This window comes from Brassica napus, chromosome A7 (assembly GCF_020379485.1).
Source record: "Brassica napus cultivar Da-Ae chromosome A7, Da-Ae, whole genome shotgun sequence".
NCBI classification, from domain to species: domain Eukaryota; kingdom Viridiplantae; phylum Streptophyta; class Magnoliopsida; order Brassicales; family Brassicaceae; genus Brassica; species Brassica napus.
In genome coordinates this window covers 23,489,436-23,510,961 of record NC_063440.1, presented here as the reverse complement: position 1 = coordinate 23,510,961, position 21,526 = coordinate 23,489,436, and the positions used below count along the sequence as shown (strand labels likewise).

Below are 21,526 nucleotides of genomic sequence, written 5' to 3'. Positions count from 1 at the left end.
TTGAAGGGAAAAGCAAAGAACCTCGCCAAAGTTGAAGGTTCTATAATTGCTGGAAGTTTGACGGAAGAAGTTTCTCACTTCACATCGTACTACTTTGCGTCAAAAGTACGTACCCGTAGAAGAGCTCCAAGAAGATATGATGATGGTGGAGTTGCGCCAACATATGCAGTTGCTGGTGTTCCAGAGATCTTTAGCAAGATTGGACGACTCGGTGGGAAGTCTAAAGAGGTTTGGTGGTCGAGTGAACAAGACGCTCATAGTGCACACACCTATATTCTACTCAATTGCGAGGATCCATTGATGCGTTATTTTGAAAGGTAACATATATGGACACTTCAAAACACATATAATTAATTATATAATTGCAAGAGATTCATTCCTATGAAATGTGATTAATTTTACAGCCTATTTGTTTCTCAAGTCGAAGAAACATTTCCTGGTATATCCACAAGTGACGTAGACAAAAGGAAAGATCAGCACTTCATTAAGTGGTTGCGGAATCAGGTATTATAACTCAAACTATTTTTTCATACATGATTTGTATTTTAATGTTCTCTTTATTTTTGCAGGTTGATTATGACGACGATGCAGATTATCCTAAGTGGTTACACGAAGTAATTCAATCTCCACTTGTAAAGGTCACCACATCACAGATGTATTTCACACGAGGCTACACTTTTCACACATATGAGTATGGTAGACAGCGGGCGACCAGTAACTATGGAATATGTGTGAAAGGGGAAACAGATTTCTACGGGATCTTGACGGAGATTATTGAAGTCGAATTTCCAGGGATACTGAAGCTGAAATGCGTCATCTTCAAATGTGAATGGTTTGACCCCGTCGTCAACAGAGGTGTTCGGTCTAACAAATTTGGTGTAGTTGATGTCAACGGTGGACGTCGGTACAACAAATTCGAGCCTTTCATCTTAGCTTCACAAGCAGACCAAGTTAGCTTCCTTCCATACCCTCGGATGAGAGATTCGGGTATAAATTGGTTAGCAGTGATCAAAGTTACACCTCGAGGACGAATCATCAGTGGAGAAGAACCACCATTGCAAGAAGAACAGATAAATGAAGTCGAGGAACCTGAACAAGAAGTTGATGACATCCTTCTCATTGATCCGCATAATCACGAATACGAAGATCTTACCGATGATGCCACAGACGAAGCTGTAGAAGACGAGTTTAATGAAAATGATGATATTTTTAGTGATGACGAGAATGTCGATGTATCCGATTGATGTATTTGATTTTGTGTAGTTTGTTTTATGAATAAGGTAATGTGAGAGTTTGTTTTATGAATAAGGTAATGTGGGAGTTTGTTTTATGAATAAGAAATTGTGGGAGTTTGTTTTATAAATAAGTAAATGTGGGAATTGTGGTTTGGAATGAAAATAAAGATGGGGTTTGGAATATATGAAGTAGAAGATAAGGAATATGGGGTTTTGGGGTTTGGGGTTTCGGATTTTAGGGATTTAAACGTACTGCTCGTTAATTCCTCGTAACCTGACGTCGAATGTACGACGTAATCCTCGTTTATTCCACGTAGGACAGAATCGTCGTAAAGACCTCGTAAAGTAAATTGACGTAAATGCCACGTAAAGTAAATGACGAAGGTGGCACTCGTTTATTCCACGTAGGACAGAATCGTCGTAAACACCTCGTAAGGCCACGAGGACTTTACGACGAAATTAAAAAAGCGGGGTGATATCTTGCATATTTGCATTGTTTTATCCATTCATCCATGAGCATTTTCATCATGTAGATTAGGATTTAGCCATGTCTAGGTTGCATTTTGCATTCATTGTCCTTATTAGGTGTTGGAGTGCCACATGGAGTTCTTGGGGACATTTGGATGCATTTGGAGCTTAAAGGACGTGAAATAGGTGATCATTGGACGAGCAGAGCATGGGAGCGAGGTTCCGCAGCGACGTCATGAGCTCGCTCCAAAGAACCCCCCAGAGCGACTTGCCCAGAGCGACGCCCCGAGGTCGCTCGCATCTCACACCCCTCTCGGAGCGACCTCCCAAAGCGACACCCCGAGGTCACTCGCGTCTCTATGGCGAGACGACACGAAGCGAAGCCTGGAGCGACCTCTCAGAGCGACCTACCAAGGTCGCTCCCGATCCAGAGCGACCCGTTGGAGCGACACACCAAAGTCGCTCGCGACCTCTCGCCCGGAGACACCAAAAATCGGCCCTGGAGCGACTTCCCGGAGCGACACCTGCAAGTCGCTCCGCGTTATTTTGCTGCCGAAAATCATGATTTCTCAGGGACCTTTTTGCAATTTATTTTGGACGTTTTGCACTTGGAAAACCTATGTTTTAAACATCTTTTGTAGCCACCAGGCAGATTATCTTTTGATCTATTGAGAAATACACAAAAACTCTCTTGAGAAGTTCATCTCTTGGATTTTGATTGTTATGTTCTTGTGTTATTGTTGATTTCTTATCTATTTCTCTACATGATTAATCTGAAATCCAATATGGGTTTAAGAGGAATCATGGAGATTAGTGAGTAATCACCTTTTGAATTCATGGGTTAGGGAGATTAAGGGTGATTAGGTTAGAGCTAGGATGTTTTAGTGTAGATCATTCATATTTCCTTGCTAGTAGAGTAATCATAATGCATCTTCTGAGTTGGCCACTCAGTTGTTGATCCTTAGGCATTTCTCACCCGAAAGGTGTTCGATGAAATGCCCGAGACAACTCTCCTAGGCTTTTAGTATACTTTGCCAAAGACATTTGTTGTTAAAGGTGCTAAGATAGCTAATAGACTTGTTAGTAATGATTGCTTTCATATTATTCAACCAAAGACATTTGATGTTTGAGATATGTTAGCAAATGAGCATTCATCTAGACATAGAGCTTGCTTAGAATTGTGTCTAGGCTTAAGGTTGATAGTTTGATTGATCATTTGCCATCTTTAGTTCGATACTTGATCACCCAAGGTCTAATCCCTATGCCCATGAGTTCTCTTTTCCTTTAGTCAAGAAAGTATCATTCTGTTATTGCTTTCTAGTATTAGTAGTAGTTTAAAACTCATCTAAATCATTGGTTGCACTTAGATTAAGTGAGTACTTGCATTCTCAGTGCTTTGATATCCCTCAGAACTGGTTCGACAATCTTCTATACTACAACATTTGTCTTAGGAGCCTTGAAAACTCCTAACATCAAATTGGCGCCGTTGCCAAATTCTGAGTAGATTTGAACATTGAGATTTAGTCACTTGCTTGAGACTAAGTCATTTTTATTTTCTTTTGTTACTGATTCTCTTTCTTCACCTCCCTTTAATCTACAGGTGTATGAACTTGAGGAGCAGGGGTCCATCAAACCTAGTTCCAATAGCTGCAGACATCAGAGCTTTAGAGAGAGAGTGTGCTAGAAATAGAAGAGAAGAAGAGCAACAGGCTCACTTGCAGAGATTGGATACTGATATGGGAGACATACCTCAAAACCAACAGCGAGCAGCGCGACCTATTGGCACTTATGACCGCCCCAACATTCATGGTCATAGATTGGGAATCCGAGCACCAGCTGTAGCAGCCAACAACTTTGAGATCAAATCAGGACTCCTCAATGTGATCGAGAACAACAAGTATCATGGCTTGGCTCTAGAGGATCCATTTGATCACTTGGACAGGTTCGACAGCTACTGTGGGTTGTCAAAAACCAATGGTGTGTCCGAAGATGCCTTAAAGCTCAAGCTATTCCCTTTCTCTTTGGGGGATAAAGCACGTCAGTGGGAGAAGTCTCTACCCAGCGACTCCATCACCACTTGGGATGACTGCAAGAAAGCATTCTTGGAGAAGTTCTTCTCTACTTCAAGAACTGCTAAGCTGAGAAACGAGATTTCCAGCTTTCAACAGAAGAACTTGGAAGGCTTCAGTGAAGCCTGGGAGAGATTCAAGGGCTATCAAGCTCAATGCCCACACCATGGTTTCTCTAAGGAGAGTTTGCTGAGCACATTCTACCGTGGTGCTCTACCTAAGTACAGAGCCAGACTGGATACAGCTAGTAATGGGTTCTTCTTGGGGCGAACTGAGGAGGATGCAGAGGAGCTGGTTGACAACATGGTTAAGAGTGATGCAGTCTACAGTGGAGACCACGACAGAAGCAGTAGAACTGAGGATAAGCAAACGAGGAAGGAGTTGAAGGCTCTACAGGATAAGATAGACATCCTCCTTGCTGATAAAGCTACCCAAGAGCAGCTGCACTTTGTCGGCAACCCAAGCCAAGAAACACCAGCTGTTGTCCATGAAGTTGAGGGTTTGGAAGGTCAGGAAGAGCTGTGTTTCATCAACAACAATGGTAGCTGGTACAAGAAAGAACCCAACTTTCAGTACAACAACTACCAACAGAAGTCCTATTCCAACAACCAGCAGAGTGGTTATCAGCCTCGGAACAATCAGCAAGGCAGTTATCAACCTCAGCAGAACCCTCCTCCTGGTTTCAACAACAAGGGCAACCATTCTTCCCAACAACAATCTAATCCCTCTACCTCCACTCCTCAGGTCAGCAGCACTGATGCTCTACTGAAACAAATCCTGGAGTCTCAAACAAGAAGTGAGAAGCATGTTGGCTATGAGTTGAAGAATCTTCACTCAAAGATTGATGGGAGCTACAATGAGCTCAACAACAAGTTCAGAGCTTTGGAGAACCAGTTTGCTGCCATGAACACTCAACAAAATCGCCAACAAGGTTCTCTACCTGGTAAATCTGAGCAAAACCCAAAGGAAACCATGAAAGCTATCACTCTTAGAAGTGGTAAGGAGTTACCTCAGAGAACTCTCACCAAGGATGCTGAGAAACAAAGTGAGGGGGTTGCCATCACCATAGATGATGAAGTGGTGATTGTTGATGAGAAGATCAATGACGAGATCTTGGAAAAGATAGTGGAAGCAAAAGGTAAAGGAAAGGTTGGGGAAGAGAAGAAGACAGTAAAAGATGGTGAAGTTGTTACTCCAGCAAGTGAAAGTTCTTTTGTTCCTCCTCCCTATGAACCCAAACTACCATTCCCTGGTAGATTCAAGAGGCAGCTGCTAGAGAAATACAAGGCTCTGTTTGAGAAGCAAATGAGTGAAGCTCAGGTTGCAATGCCCATCATCGATGCTTTTATGTTGATTCCTCAATACAGCAAGTTCTTGAAAGATGCTGTAGCTGCAAAGAAGAAGGAGATGGAAGGCATGATGATTCTTACCCATGAGTGCAATGCCATCATCCAGAGGCTTGATGCTTCAGAGAAATTAGAGGATCCAGGAAGCTTCACACTACCTTGTGCTCTTGGACCTATGGTATTTGAGAAAAGTCTCTGCGATTTGGGAGCTAGTGTCAGCTTGATGCCTTTGTCTGTTGCAAAGAAGCTTGGATTCACTCAGTACAAGAAGTGTAGACTCTCTTTGGTGTTAGCTGATCGTTCAGTGAAGTACCCTGTGGGCATCTTAGAGGACCTCCCTGTGAAGATTGGAAGGTATGAGATACCTACAGATTTTGTGGTGCTTGAGATGGGTGAGGAGGCTCAAGACCCATTGATTCTAGGAAGGCCATTCTTAGCTACAGCAGGAGCTATTGTTAATGTGAAGGAAGGCACGATTGATCTCCATTTGGGTAAAGAGAACATCCTCCACTTTGACATTAAGGAGAAAATGAGGAAACCAACTGTGTTCGGGCAAGCCTTCTACATTGAAGAGATGGCCACTCCTGCTGATGAGCATCTTGAAGAGTTACCACCTGAGGACGACGAGGAGGGAGCATCTCCCTCTACTCATTCCCTATAGAAGGTAAACCACCACACTCCCTTGTATATACCATCTCATTTTTTGCATATTAGTCTTCTTTTCGGTATCTCTCTCTACTTGACAACACAGAGACTGTGTAACTCAAGTTTGGGGGAGGTACCAAGTATTTGATCATGTTTGCTTTGATGTTGTTTCATTGAGTCATGCATTGCATACCTATTTGCATATTAAAAAAAAAAAAAAAAACAATCATTTAGTTTGCATCATTTGCATTTCTAGGAGAGTCTAGAGCATATAGGTTGCATTCACTTGCATTGGGAGCAATGATTTTAAATGCCTTGTAAAGAACACTACGTTGCACCTGAGTAGCTTTTGCACCTCTCAAAAAGACTTGTATGTTTCGAGCCTTGAAAACTCTTCCTGAAACTTGTTGATTGATGAAACTCAGTCTTTGAAGCCAACTACAATCTTATTTGAACTGAACGAACTTAATGTTTCTTGCTCATGGTCCCTTGTGTACTGAGTCATGGCTATACACACTTGAGTTGTCACATCTTTTATGCCGATCTTTTTTGACAAACTCTAGTGGTAGACCACTCCCAAAACCTTTTCCTCCTTTTAAGCTTTCATTGTTTGATGAGTGAGGCCTTTTTCGGAAAGTCTTACATGTGCATAATGTTGAGAGTATCGGGAACGACAATGCTTGATCTTCATTCTTGCTAGATTGGGCACTCTATTGTCTAGCTATAGGTGGGGGGTGAGTGTTGTGATTATGATTTGGGATAAATGAAAAAGAAAAAGATTAGACTCTTTGTGCTTAAGTGAATTGTTTTGTTGGGATAAGTAGAGGAGCATCTAGCTCAAGTTTTGAAAAGTCTTGGCCCCCAGCCTAAAAAAAAAAAAAAAAAATAAAGGAAAAAGAAAAACGAAAAAAAAAGAGAAAAGAAAAAAAAAAGAAAAAGAAAAGAAAAAGGGGGCTAGCAAAGTTGTTAAGAGCTAAGAAATGTTTTGAGGTTGTGAAAAATCCCTTGTAGATTTCAAAGAGAAAGAGTTGATGTTCTTAGGATCTTTTGGTGAGAGATGTGAGTTGGGTTTGACATTTGAGAATAATTGTGTAATTGTACGTTTGGGAAAAGGGTAGAACAATGGAGATTGAGCATTGTATGCATGAGTTGATCCCTTTCTTAGATATATTATGTGCAATGTCAAGGCTACTTGTTTCGAGAGTAAACCACCTTAAAGATCATATGTTTTGAATCTCTTGAATCACTTGAATAAAAGCATTTCCTTATCCAACCAAATGACTTGGACCAACTGACCATTTGCAAGAATTCACCTGATGTTTTGTGCTTAATGAATGTGAGAGTTGGTTGATTTGAATGTGTGGATGCTTGATGATGAGTGTAAGAACAAAAAGAGTTAAGATAGGCCTAGAGAAGCTAGAGTGTAATAAGAGAGGGTGCTAGTTGTGTTTCTTTTGGCTATGTGCTCCCACCTTCAACCTCTCTCCCTAGAGTTCTAGAAAGTTCACTTGTGGACAAGTAAAAGAACAAGTTTGGGGGAGTTGATATCTTGCATATTTGCATTGTTTTATCCATTCATCCATGAGCATTTTCATCATGTAGATTAGGATTTAGCCATGTCTAGGTTGCATTTTGCATTCATTGTCCTTATTAGGTGTTGGAGTGCCACATGGAGTTCTTGGGGACATTTGGATGCATTTGGAGCTTAAAGGACGTGAAATAGGTGATCATTGGACGAGCAGAGCATGGGAGCGAGGTTCCGCAGCGACGTCATGAGCTCGCTCCAAAGAACCCCCCAGAGCGACTTGCCCAGAGCGACGCCCCGAGGTCGCTCGCATCTCACACCCCTCTCGGAGCGACCTCCCAAAGCGACACCCCGAGGTCACTCGCGTCTCTATGGCGAGACGACACGAAGCGAAGCCTGGAGCGACCTCTCAGAGCGACCTACCAAGGTCGCTCCCGATCCAGAGCGACCCGTTGGAGCGACACACCAAAGTCGCTCGCGACCTCTCGCCCGGAGACACCAAAAATCGGCCCTGGAGCGACTTCCCGGAGCGACACCTGCAAGTCGCTCCGCGTTATTTTGCTGCCGAAAATCATGATTTCTCAGGGACCTTTTTGCAATTTATTTTGGACGTTTTGCACTTGGAAAACCTATGTTTTAAACATCTTTTGTAGCCACCAGGCAGATTATCTTTTGATCTATTGAGAAATACACAAAAACTCTCTTGAGAAGTTCATCTCTTGGATTTTGATTGTTATGTTCTTGTGTTATTGTTGATTTCTTATCTATTTCTCTACATGATTAATCTGAAATCCAATATGGGTTTAAGAGGAATCATGGAGATTAGTGAGTAATCACCTTTTGAATTCATGGGTTAGGGAGATTAAGGGTGATTAGGTTAGAGCTAGGATGTTTTAGTGTAGATCATTCATATTTCCTTGCTAGTAGAGTAATCATAATGCATCTTCTGAGTTGGCCACTCAGTTGTTGATCCTTAGGCATTTCTCACCCGAAAGGTGTTCGATGAAATGCCCGAGACAACTCTCCTAGGCTTTTAGTATACTTTGCCAAAGACATTTGTTGTTAAAGGTGCTAAGATAGCTAATAGACTTGTTAGTAATGATTGCTTTCATATTATTCAACCAAAGACATTTGATGTTTGAGATATGTTAGCAAATGAGCATTCATCTAGACATAGAGCTTGCTTAGAATTGTGTCTAGGCTTAAGGTTGATAGTTTGATTGATCATTTGCCATCTTTAGTTCGATACTTGATCACCCAAGGTCTAATCCCTATGCCCATGAGTTCTCTTTTCCTTTAGTCAAGAAAGTATCATTCTGTTATTGCTTTCTAGTATTAGTAGTAGTTTAAAACTCATCTAAATCATTGGTTGCACTTAGATTAAGTGAGTACTTGCATTCTCAGTGCTTTGATATCCCTCAGAACTGGTTCGACAATCTTCTATACTACAACATTTGTCTTAGGAGCCTTGAAAACTCCTAACATCACGGGGCACGCTAATTCCACGTAAGCCAAAATCGTCGTAAAAGAGTCGTAAAATAACGACGATATTACGACGAAAATATTAAAAATACTAAAAAAAAGAAGAGAAGAAAGATGCTTGAATCACATTTGGCGAGACTTACGTAAGTCTCGACCACATGAGTTCCAAATATCTTCTTCTCTTCTTTTTTTTTCCAAATTTTCTAAATTGGTGAAAAGCGGGAGTATAAAAACTAGAAAAAAAGAAAAAAAGAAAGATACTGGAATTATATGTGGCGAGACTTAAGTCTCACCCACATAAATTCTAATATCTTCTTTTCTTCTTTTTTTTTCAAATATTTCTAATTTGAAAAGTATTTTGGTGAGGAGTGTGATTTGAGATAGGGTGTGTTTTGTGAGTTTGTGTGTGTGGTTTGAGAAGGAAAGTTGCGGGTATTTATAGAAAATAAAGGCTCGCTAATTCCTCGTAACTGGTTAACTCGTTAATTCCACGTAACCCTTTTCGTCGTAAAAACGTCGTTAACAAAAACGCGGGCCTTTGTATTTCGTCGCTATTTCGTCGTAACTGAAAACGCGGGCCTCTGTAATTCCTCGTAAGTTTACGAGAAAATTACGAGGACAAGTAATCTTATATATATCCCGAGCGAGCTCGCTCCGTCTTTCCTCTCCACTTCCTCTCCACTTCCTCCCTAATTCGTAGCAATGGTAAGTCTCCCTAATTCCTCTCTAGTTTGATTAGTTTAGGATAGATTAGGTGGTTAGTATAGGGAATTTAGATAGGTTTACGGATCTTATGTTATTTAGTGTTGATTAGGTGGATAGTTTTGGGAAGTATATGTTTACGAAAATTTAAAAAATTAAATTTTTTTCTCAGGTTCGAAAAGGTAGACTTACTGCCCATTACAGAGAGATGTTCGGAGAGCCGGGTAGTCGTTTAGACCCGTCGTCTTCTTCAGCTCCCGGTTCTTCGGGTCAGGAGACTGTCCCCGAGACTCAGTACACTCAGAGAGTCATTGGATCTCCTTCTTCTAGTGCTCCCCAGATGCCTCCTCCTCCTGTGCCTCCTACGATGCCGGCACCTCCGATGCCCGCGGCCGAGATTCATCCCGATTTGATGGTGCCTCCGAGTGCTCCTTACTCGCAGTACACCGTAGAGGACATTCTCCGTCTGCCAGGCAGAAAAGGTTTACCAGTCATCGACCCCGACCGACCGGACGGAACTTTATGGTATGTTTCATTATTTTTTTATTCTTTTTAAATTATTTTATAACTTTAAAAAATAATTTATATTTTAAATTTGTATTTTTCAGGTGGGGGATTGACGGATGTCTTGCATCGGACGTAACCGACACGATAAAAGGTTACTTCTCCATGGCACATCCGAACTGGAAAATGACGCCCCACTACGTCAGAAAGACGTGGTTCAAAATTTACGCTGTAAGTTCTATTAATTAAATATATATCTTTAAATTTTTTAATTATTTATATATATTTTTTTTCTGAAAAACTAATTAGAAATTATTTTTTCCAACAGCAAAAATATAATTGGGCCTTCGGGATCACTGAGAGGGTGAGGAAGAAGTTTGAAGCGAAGGCGAAAGTTCGCTTGTTGGACACGGTCTCCAACTGGAAGGGTGACTGGATCGTGAAGGGGTATGAGCGTGGCAAACCCGCTGAGCTCACCACGGATGTCTGGGATGGCCTCATCCGATATTGGCGTCTTCCTGATTCCATTAGAATCGCCCAGTCTTGCTCTAACTCCCGTAACACAGTCGATGAGCACGGGAACGGGCCGATGCTTCACACTACGGGCCAAAAACCTCACGCTGGTGTCCGTTTGGAAATGGTAATTAAAAATTTAATTATATTAAATTTTTAGTATATTTTATATATATATTCTAATTAACAACTTTCTTAAATGTTTTTTTAGGCCAAAGAGACGGGAGAATTCCCGTCTCTTATGCAACTTTACGAGAGGACCCACAAGAACAAGGCGGGCCGATTTATAGATGGCAAGTCCGAACAAATCTACAACGATTTGGCTGCTCGGGTTAAAGAACGCCAGACCCAGCTGACCCAACAGTCCACCGATGGATTACCCGTCACCTTATCCACACCTGAAGTGGATAAGCTTTACGAGGAGGTAAATTTTCTAAAATTTTAATTTTTTAAATATTCATTTAATTTAACTTTAAATTTTTACTAACAAAATTTATTTTTTGTTTTTAAGGTTGTCCCTAAAAAAAAGGGACGGACGTTGGGGATTGGTTCCGTCAACGATGTTCCGATAGCGACATCGTCTTATGTTCAGCGACGGGATGATGAAGTCGCTCAGCTGCGTAGGGAGTCCGAAGAGCTGCGTAGAGAGTCTACTGAGCTGCGTAGAGATTCTACTCAGCTGCGATCTCGTATGGGTGGACTCGAGGGCTTCTTGGACGTTGTAGCGGCCACAAATCCGGAATGGGCGACTTTGTTGAGGACCATGCGACAACAAAATCCTATCCCAGGCCAGTCACCGACCGACGACTCACATGCCGAGGCGGATGTTCAGGCGAGGAGTGATGAATTCTACGAGGCGATTAATTAACGACCACCCAAGTTCTTTTTAATTTCGGTTATTGTATTATGAATTCAAAACTTATTTATAAATAAAATATTTTGGTTTTGATTTTTTTAGAATTTTAATTTCATTAATAATTTAAAAAATTTAAATTATATTTATAATTATAATTTTTTATATTTCTATAAAATAATGAAACGAAGTAAATTCGTAGCTAATTTTGCGGCTTCTTTACGTGGAAGCCTTAACGTGGTTTTTACGAGGAAACGTTTGGAAATCTATCAAGGTTTTTACGTTTTCTTTACGTGGAAAGTTTTCAAGGTATTTACGTCAATTTTACGAGTATTTATTTACGTGTGTCTTACGAGGAAAGATTTTCGTGGTAATTACGAGGAATGTTAGCGACGTCCTTACGAGGAATCTTTACGTGGTCTTTACGAGGAAAATTAGCGACGTCCTTACGAGGAATCTTTACGTGGTCTTTACGACGAAATATCCTCCTTCGCTTTTACGACGAAATTATTTCCTCGCTAACTTACGACGATTTAGCGAGGATATATGCGTTACGACAAACATATAACGACGAAACGGGTTTCCTCACTAATTCGTCGTAACACTGCTTTTACGACGAATTAGCGAGGAAAACTGCCCTCGTAAAACTTGCGTTTTCTTGTAGTGTATGTACAATCGGTCTGGAATAAACTTTACGTAGGAAAGAAGTGGGTTTTGAATACTATGAGCATTTTCTTAAACTTCCAAATTCACAATGTGTTTTTGTTATTCGTTGTTAGAATCATGAAGAAGCTCGTGATTCTTGAGGTACACGATCCGAGAGACTCGACTACAGGTGGAGGCGCCAATAGGTTATTTTAAGTGTTGAAAGGCAAGAAAAGAACCTTGTGCATGCGAGTGAAAGAGTGATTAAACTTGAGAGGGGTACACACATTTGTTGTGAGTGAGTGATAGAGAGAGAGAGTCGTAATATCGACCATCATCTGGAGGTTTGGTGGAAATATTTTTAAAACAAAAAATGATGCTATCTCGGCACCTGAACTCGTTACAGTGATCAGTTTTTTTTCTTTCTTTTAACTAGCTGTTTTGTGAATATGAGTATCTTCTTATCATTAGGCTTGGGCAGATTACTAGAAAATTGAAAAACAAAAACCAAACGAAAAACCGTTACTAAAACAAAACTAGCGTTCACGAATATTGGTGCCTATATATTCTGAACCAAAAAAACTTAAATTAAACCGGAATTGAGTCAAGAATCGAATAGATACACTAATATTTGAAATATAGTTGATATACTTAAATATTAATTATATTTTTTTTCAGTAACTAAATATCCTTAAAAATATTTATATACCGGATTACTCAAAAAACTATTTAGACGAATAATTTTTTAATTTAAAATATTTAAAATATTTAAAATAATCTAATATTTATATACCGGATTACCTTACTTGATATTTAACATAGAAACCTGAATTGCTTGACCCTTTATTTGAATTATCTGAAATTACGAAAAGCAGAATCAAGTCGGAATCGAATTTGATCTAAAAAGACTGGATATTAACTACTTTACAATTTTGTCGTCGAACCAAAAACCAAAATAAATAAACTAAATTTAATTAATATCCGATTGATTCTTAAATATCCATAAACGGAAAACTAAAATACTTGAACCGAAACAGAACAAAAAAATGAACACCATACTATCATAGTATCATGTAGTATATCTGAGTTTAATCTTTGCCGATCCTCATTCCTCACACATACATAATAAGAAAATTATAGATTTATACTAGTGTGTATCGTCATAAAATCACAATTGTTCGTGAGAACGTCTTAGACGACATAACTAGCAAATTATTTATTATGGGTTTTATATACATGGATCTATATATGTAGAGATGCATATAAATGTATGTATACATGGATAATCTTTTACAACTTCTAGCCTTTCCTAAATAAAATTATTTATCCGATGAATGTAAATATGGATGGGTAGTGTGCAACTTGGAAAGTCACTCTGCAAGTCGCATTTGCTTTCAACTTACGGAAAGCTCAACTAAGGAGTGTAGCTATCAGAAGAATATAAAATCAAAACTAATATTGTCTTATTTCGTAGTGATCGGTCCATATTTTACTTTACATTACAGCCCCTTATAGGATATATGAGAGCTTGAGAAAAACTATAACCGAAAAATAAATAAATACAAAAAGATGAAATTAAACACAGAGCGAATACAAACACACACAGATTGTCGGACCGACCAAAGACTAAAAAAGGCTGGCCGTATCATCATGACCTTGCTAAGCTTGCAATCAAAAAGCCCTTTTGCTTTCCTTCGCACTTTCATTTCATTGTAAAAGCTCTTAATAAATTTTATCGAATTAGAAATTAATTTATTCTTGTCAACTTCTGAACACTCCTTCTAACCAAACAAATATGAGTTACTAATATACAATACCGAACCGTTGGAAAATTCACATGTACATGTATCCATGCATGAATCGGTATATACTCGGTTTTAATTTATGAGATAAAAGTAGATGCATGACTTTTTTTAAAAAAATTGATGCAATGGATTCTACTTTCTCTTATTGTTGTCAAAAAAAAAAAAGGATTCTACTTTCTCTCTATCTCTAGACTAGAATGTAACGCATGACCAAGCTAAATCAGTAGCAAAAACACGGCCCACATTTATTTCAGATACGACCTTTATTTCATGTAGTTCGCTAGCTAGCATTTTCGACTCTTTCAGATTTATGTACGGTCTTCTACGGAAATGAATTCCTTTTAATTTTTTTTTATATATGTTCTATTGGCTGATTCGGTGAGCTTCGAAGGAATGTATTTAGTGCTAGAGTACCTGATCTTAGTTTGGAATATCTTCTGACTAATTCTAGAGAATGAACCGATCATTTGTTACAGTGCACCATATTAGACCGAAGCTCAAGTCCATAATAATCAAATAGTGATAATTTCGTTTTCAAAAGGAATCGAACCCATAATTGATATGAGTAATTGAGTATGCACCAAACCTTAAGAGATTACCAATAGACTACTAGTACTTAGTTAATTCCTTTAGATTTTCTTAAAATAAAATATAATTTGGAAAAAATTCGGCAATTCTCTTTGGTTTTTTTATTAGTATGGTAAACATTTATGAGGTATCGGGGTTAAAGTTTGACGGACTATGTTGTAAACATCTGAGAGACTGCTCAAATCGTATTCGAAGAAAAAAAATGTCAATAAAAGCCGAAATAACAGAATAATTGCGCCCGGCAATAGAAATAAAGTAGGGAGTCAATTTTGCTCACGAAAATCAGTGCTCTTTCTCTCGAGCTTCATTTCCCACGCTAATCCTTTATGGCGTCCCCATGACCTTTTCATCATACTCTCTCTCTCACTTACAAGTTTTAACATAATAGATTATTGTAAAATAATTTTTCCTCTTGTAAAATACTCCATCTGTATTATGTTTTGCATTATTTCTCTATTTTTTAAAATCAAAATTAACTCATTTATATGTTTTAGCCACCTTGATGTATTAATGTAAGAGAGGTGAAAATGCATTTGAATTATAATCATAACGACGTTATGTACTTATGTGACAAGTTATTTGAATTGATCTCGAAATTTCTTATAGGTTTCGGAATTAAGAATGAAGCAAGGAGTAAATATATAGCCATGACAATTATGTTAAAATAAAATGTTTTATATTTTGTGAACAATATTTATACTCCGTCCTTTGTCTTAAAGACTTGAAGAGATACAAAATTACATAAAATATTCACTAAAATAAAAAATTCTTTCATTTCGTTTACTTTTCTGTAAGTGAAAAAACAAATCAACTCCTTTTATTTTATATTTTCTAGTCTTTGTTAAAGCTAGTAATAATATATATTTAGAGAGGGGAGAGATAAGTGACAGAGAAGAGTTTTGGAACAGAAAGGCAAAAAACATAGATAAATAAAAACACACATAATAAAGAGGTTGACCGGCAAAGTGCGGACACAGACGCAGTCTTTGTAAGAAGTCTGGTTAACAAAAGTAAAAGAGGCCGAATCATAAGACCTAACTTAAGCACTATTTTATGTTTGCTTATTAACAAGAAGAAAGCTACACTTTCATTCCTCTTACTCTCACCATTTCATTCCCGCAGGCTCCATTCTTTTGACCATTTTGGTAACTTTTGCTTTGTGTTCTATATACCATATCTTTTCTTAACAATAAACTATACACTTAAAACTCAAGACAATCCTCGAGGAAAAGACCGTCAAAGAATTCTTGGAGACTCAATATGTTTTTATTTGTTTGGTTATACCCTAAAATGATGTAATGTATATTGGCGCATTGTATATATACATGAGTGATGCGTGCTTTTTTGTAAGTATTGCCAAGTAGTACATGTGTTGTAAGTATTTTTTTGTCAGTCTTGCCAAGTTAAACCATGTATAAGAATACCTGTGATTTTGTTATAAGTTATGTACATGACTAGATCATAAGAGCTGGATGGGATTGATCATTCTAATTATATCGAAATTATCATCAGCGCATTTTCTAATGGAATAGATAATTAAAAAAAATCTTACTGCTTTTACATGTAAAATAAAAATCTTACTATTAACTTAAATGAAATTATAATAAATGTATATATTGAACAATTATAAGATTATCTCCAATGTAAAACTTCATTTTTTTTGTCCAAAATGAAGTAGCTCCACAATGGAGTTGAATTTTGCTTCAATTCAACTCTATTTTAGAGTAATAAATAAACAAAAAAAATGCATTACTCAATTTACAGAGTAAACCGACTTCTTACTTTATTATAAAGTGAAAAACGAAGTGAAATTAGAACAAAGTTGATTGTAAACTCCATTTTAAAGTAGAAAATAGAAATGCTCTAACAACGTGTTAAACCTTTAAGAAACATTATCAAAAATTAAATAATAAACATAGATGAAACAAGAACTATTTTTCTTCTTCTTAATATTATAGTTGTATCAGCTAAAACCAAAATAAAAGGGACAATTTGGCAATAGGGATCATGCATTGTGACTAGTAAATCAAGTTGCACCTCCACAGCTTTTGTTACCTACATCAACTTTTGACCCATTTCCTTCTCGACACATCTTGGGAATGATAAATTCCACTTTATTACATTCTCCTTTTATAACTTACTACACTTTCCATGGGTTGACAAAGAAAAACTTACTACATTCTCCATTTATAACTTATTTTAAGTTATAAAATTTAAATAATAACAATACAAATTAAATACAAATACAAACCATTCATTTATCAAATAACTGCATGTTTTAACTTACTATTTTTGAATAATCAGTAGATACTATTCTATCATTTGATTAATTTTGCATTTGAGTGTCATAATCGATTACCTCACACACTGTCTTTTTGTTGATGTAAAATGGTTGATAATCAATGTTTTATAATTAAGATGTATTTTAGGATCAAGTATTTTTTGGCAAAGGAATAAAAGACTACAAAAAAATATAATTAAATTAGTTAAATTTAAGTTTATCATGAACATTTTTTACCAAAAACAATTGACACTAACATATTTTATTTTCATTTTAAAAACATAGAATTGTTTTAATATATAAAATAATTTATATCTTTCAACCTGTTTTATGCTTCAAATTTATTTTCATGTTTGTAAGAAAACCCTTAAAAGCTACAATTGTGAAAACCTTAAATATAATCCGATCCACCATTTGATTATATAATATTTAATACTAATTAATAAATTATTTAATTATATAAAAGTAAAAACCTAAAAACTAAAAAACACTATGAGAAAAAAATATTCATTAAAATTGAAATAAATATGTTTAAATATTTTTATTGAAATATTATCTTATAATAAATTTATAAAAGTATATTTGCATATTTTTTGATAAAAATAAATAACGAAAGTAGGCTTAATAAAATCTAATAGTGTTTTAAAATTTTAGTGGCCTAATTCATAATATATCACGTAAGATAACTGTTTTTCAAAATGTGTTTCTATTCTAATATGATATATAATTCTTCGATTTGAAAAAAATATTTACTTTTAAATTTTCTTAAAAATTACGTATATATTTAGGTTATTTACAATCCGGAAGCCATTATATTAGAATATTCACATTTTGATTAGTTTAGAGTATTTTTCAATTTAGAAAAAAAACAAAATTTCATATATCATAGCAGTGAGGTCGGATGTTTGATAAAGAGATATATACAGATCACGAGAAACATCCGCAAGCGAACAAATCTATTTCCTATTAATTTTATGGAATTAGAAATGTATGTTAAAATTATTTATTGTGTTATTTAAAATTTGTTATTAGATAGTATAACTTAATTTTGTTTTTAAATTTTATTTATGGTTAGAAATTTAATTATAAAAGTTATGTATGTTTAGATTATCTTATTATATTAATAAGAAAATGTAAATGTTTAAATTTATTATATTTGTGTTGGAACTCTTAAAATTTATGTGATAAAAGTTTAATATTTGTTCATTGCAAAAAAAAAATATTCATATTTTCTTAACTCACCTCATTTTTTACCTTTCTGATTTCTTATAATTAAAATGATACATATTCTTTATTGATTTTTCATTGGTTAATTTTTTTAATATATTTTTGTAAAATATGTATTTTTTTTATTTTTATCTTATTGATCAATATTTTATTTTCAGATATAAATATTAAAAAAAAAATCAACCAAAATGATGATTCTAATTTAAAATATGATAATATATCTTTATTTTTTTCTGCAAGATAAAATATTAATAAAATTATAATTTATATTCATCATTTTAGGAATTAAATATTAACCAAAGTTTGTTAAATACATATTTTGTGATGTTCACTTTTGAAATGCATATATTAATTTCGATTAAAAAATTATAACTCTAAATATTATTTTTATAATTTATATAATAATGGGTTGTTTAATTAATTTATTTATATGTATCATTTATTTTAATTATTTAATGATATCATATCCTTTGCATTATCTTTCATATGAAAATTAAATAAATATTAATTTATAATATTATTTCATAGTGTTTAAGAATTTATTTCTTTTCTAAAGATAGATATCAAAAAGATTTTAAAATATGACTATCTCCAATCTTCCATTGGAGATGATATTACAGGCATCTATACATTTGAAGCTCTGTATTGTGATATATAGACATATTACATAAATATGAGCAGCCTCAGCAACTAGTTATATGAAATGATGGAGTAGATACAAGAATCCCAAGATTTTTTAGTGTCTGCTCAACCTATTTTTTCATCGACCGGTTTGTTGGGAGCTTCTACAACATCTCTAAGATGAGCCATTGATGCCAAGGTTGACTCAATCACTTTTACGAATTTAGTTTTCTTCCACTAAGAAAAATAAAGAACAAAGGGTCAGTTTCTGGTCACACGCATGGGTCTATTGGTCCCCTACTTTTTCTTCTTTCGTACCTTCTCAGTATATATACGCTTTTTCTTCTTCTTGCATATATATTATATATATCCATATTATATATTTATATTCTAGGAAAATTAGATTGAAATAACATATTCAAGTGACAGATGATCACTGAACCACCAAAAACTTAGCACATCAATCACCACTAATCGACCGCAGGAATATTGCGTCACGCTTACCATAATATGATTACATTTCTGTATATACCATTTGCAAACACATTAAAATTATTATAGAAGAAATCATCGATTTTTCAGTTATTTCCAAAAAATATACATAATTTTGTGATTTTATAAAACTAAAACACCTGAATTAACTATTTAGCTTAGTTCTCTTTTTCTTTCTTTGTCAAAAAGCTTAGTTTAATTAAAAAATAAAACTCATGAATTAACCATTTAGCTTAGCTTAATTTAAAAAATAAAACACACGACTTAACCATTTAGCTTAGTATGTGATAACTGATCATTTAACGATCTGCAATCATTATATAGATGTGCATGTGTGTCAATGTGCGGATATTGACATTTTATACATTGGTCTCTATGTGATATATAAACTGTAAATACTATATACACACTTGCAGTTCCATTTAATCAGTAGTTGACTTACTGAAGTAGAACTCTAATAAAATGTACTTAATATCCACAAATTCAGATCAAAGCAAAATCCTACACTACTAACTGCATGATGATAAATAATCTCTATCTACATATATACAGTGACATTTATGATTTATGTATATAGAGAAATTAATTAATGGGTTGCGAGTCAATATCTAACACCACTATAATTATGGTAATCTTAGCCCTCGGTGTTTTCCTAATAAATGGGATAATAGTCTAATTAGGAAACAAAGCAAGTGCGAGAAACTTATGTGGTTTGAGCCAGAAATCAAACATTATGAGTTTTTTTGTCTGGTCTGGTAAAAAGTAGGTTTCATAATGCATAATTAGCTTATTCTAAATTATGTTGTGGGTATATTTTATAATATAGTCCATATTCAAAACAAATGTACCCCCGAGGTAAGACAATGGTCTTTTTTGCTCCATGAATACTTCAAACCACTTTGTATCAAGTGGTTTAACCACATACTCTGATGATTTAAGGAAGGTTGTGTTACAAAAAAAAAAAAGTAATACTATTTATTTGCAATCATTCTCACAAAGCATTGGTGTTACTCTTGACTTCTATGCACCCAACTAACTTTTTTTAAAAGAGACAAAAAAAATGAAAATAGTTAATAATGGATCCTTAATTAGTATCTCATAATTTACCATAATACACAAGCATTGCTGTCATGCGTAACCGTCTCATAGGCCCCTTTTAACTTGCGTTACCACCATACTTTCATAAGAAATCAGTAGTACATATTTCACATACTTCAGACGAAGAAATGGAGAGAATCTTGGCAAATGTATGGTGGATTCGAAGCTTACTATCGATATTTTCAAGCCGACCGAGAAGCTAGTCATATCATATAAACCAAGAGTATCCGCATTCAGGCGCGGACCCAGAGAAATATTTTGTACGGGGCACATACTGAAACAAATATATAGATTAGGGGTTTTAACTAAATTTGTGTTGAGTTACTTGAGCAAAAACAAAAATGAGTGTGGGGCAAGTGCCACACCCATCAACCGCCTGCGTCCGCCCCTGTCCGCATTCTATAGCAAAGTAAAGAATATATATATATATATATATATATAATATTTTAAGAGAATGTATATTTAAAAATTATCAAAGATATTTTTTTATCTACGAATATACCCATTGTTTTATGATAATTATATTTTGGTCATTTAATTCTTACGAAATCCGTGGTTCTTTTTCATAACAGGGTTTGATATATTGTGATTTTCATTGTCTTAACCATCATTCTAACTCTAGTGTTCACCATTTATGATAGCATTTAGGTATGTTTAGGTTGCTTACACTCGCATTTGTGTGATTTCAGGTGTGGAATGGCTTTAGTTGATTTTTGGAAGGATTTGGGTACAAACATGGACAAAAGAGAAGAAAGTGACAAGTACATGCTAGCACCACAGGTCAATGCAAGGCGCGGTTTAAGACTAGAGAATCGACTTGATCGAGAGGCAAACCCATGATACCAACTCAGCCAAGAGGAGGTCGTGGAGAGGACCGCATGCTACCACTCCAAGATGAGCGTGGTTGCAGTATCGAAGCAGGGAAGCGAGGAGCAGGAGCGCGGGCTAGGCTTGCTTGTGCAATCGAGGCAGGGAAGAGATTAGGGAGACCACAGCCTATGACTGCATGCTGACGGAGGCCTCATTTTATATCTGTGGGCTGTCACCGCAGTCTGAAGCAGACGACATTATGCTTCCGAGTTTCATTAATCCAGATTTTTCTCGGGTTGATCCGGGTTTATCGAGTCAATCCGGTTCGACTTTAAGAGGTTTATAAATACATTTTAAGCTCAAAACCCATCTTGTTTTCTATCTTAAGACAATTATCTCTTGGTGAAAAGTAAAAACAAAAAAACAAAAAATCTCCGATGCAACTTTTCTATGAATCTTGAGTATTTAGTATATATCTTGCTTTCTAAAGATGATTAGTCTTGAACTTTGTATGTGTTTAAGGTTATTCATGGGGATTGGTGAGTTAACATATCTTGAATCCATGAATTATGTAGATTTAGGTTGGTTAGTGAAGAGTTAAGTGTTTAATGTCATAT

The 21,526-nt window shown here is 35.8% G+C and overlaps 1 non-coding gene across 1 annotated transcript; it reads right to left on the bottom strand.

Annotated features, from left to right (window-relative positions):
• Window positions 1-3,838: 3,838 nt before the first annotated feature.
• On the bottom strand, window positions 3,839-3,945 carry LOC125576852. The gene has a single exon (XR_007315275.1). It is a non-coding gene; the product is annotated as a small nucleolar RNA R71 (small nucleolar RNA).
• Window positions 3,946-21,526: the final 17,581 nt, after the last annotated feature.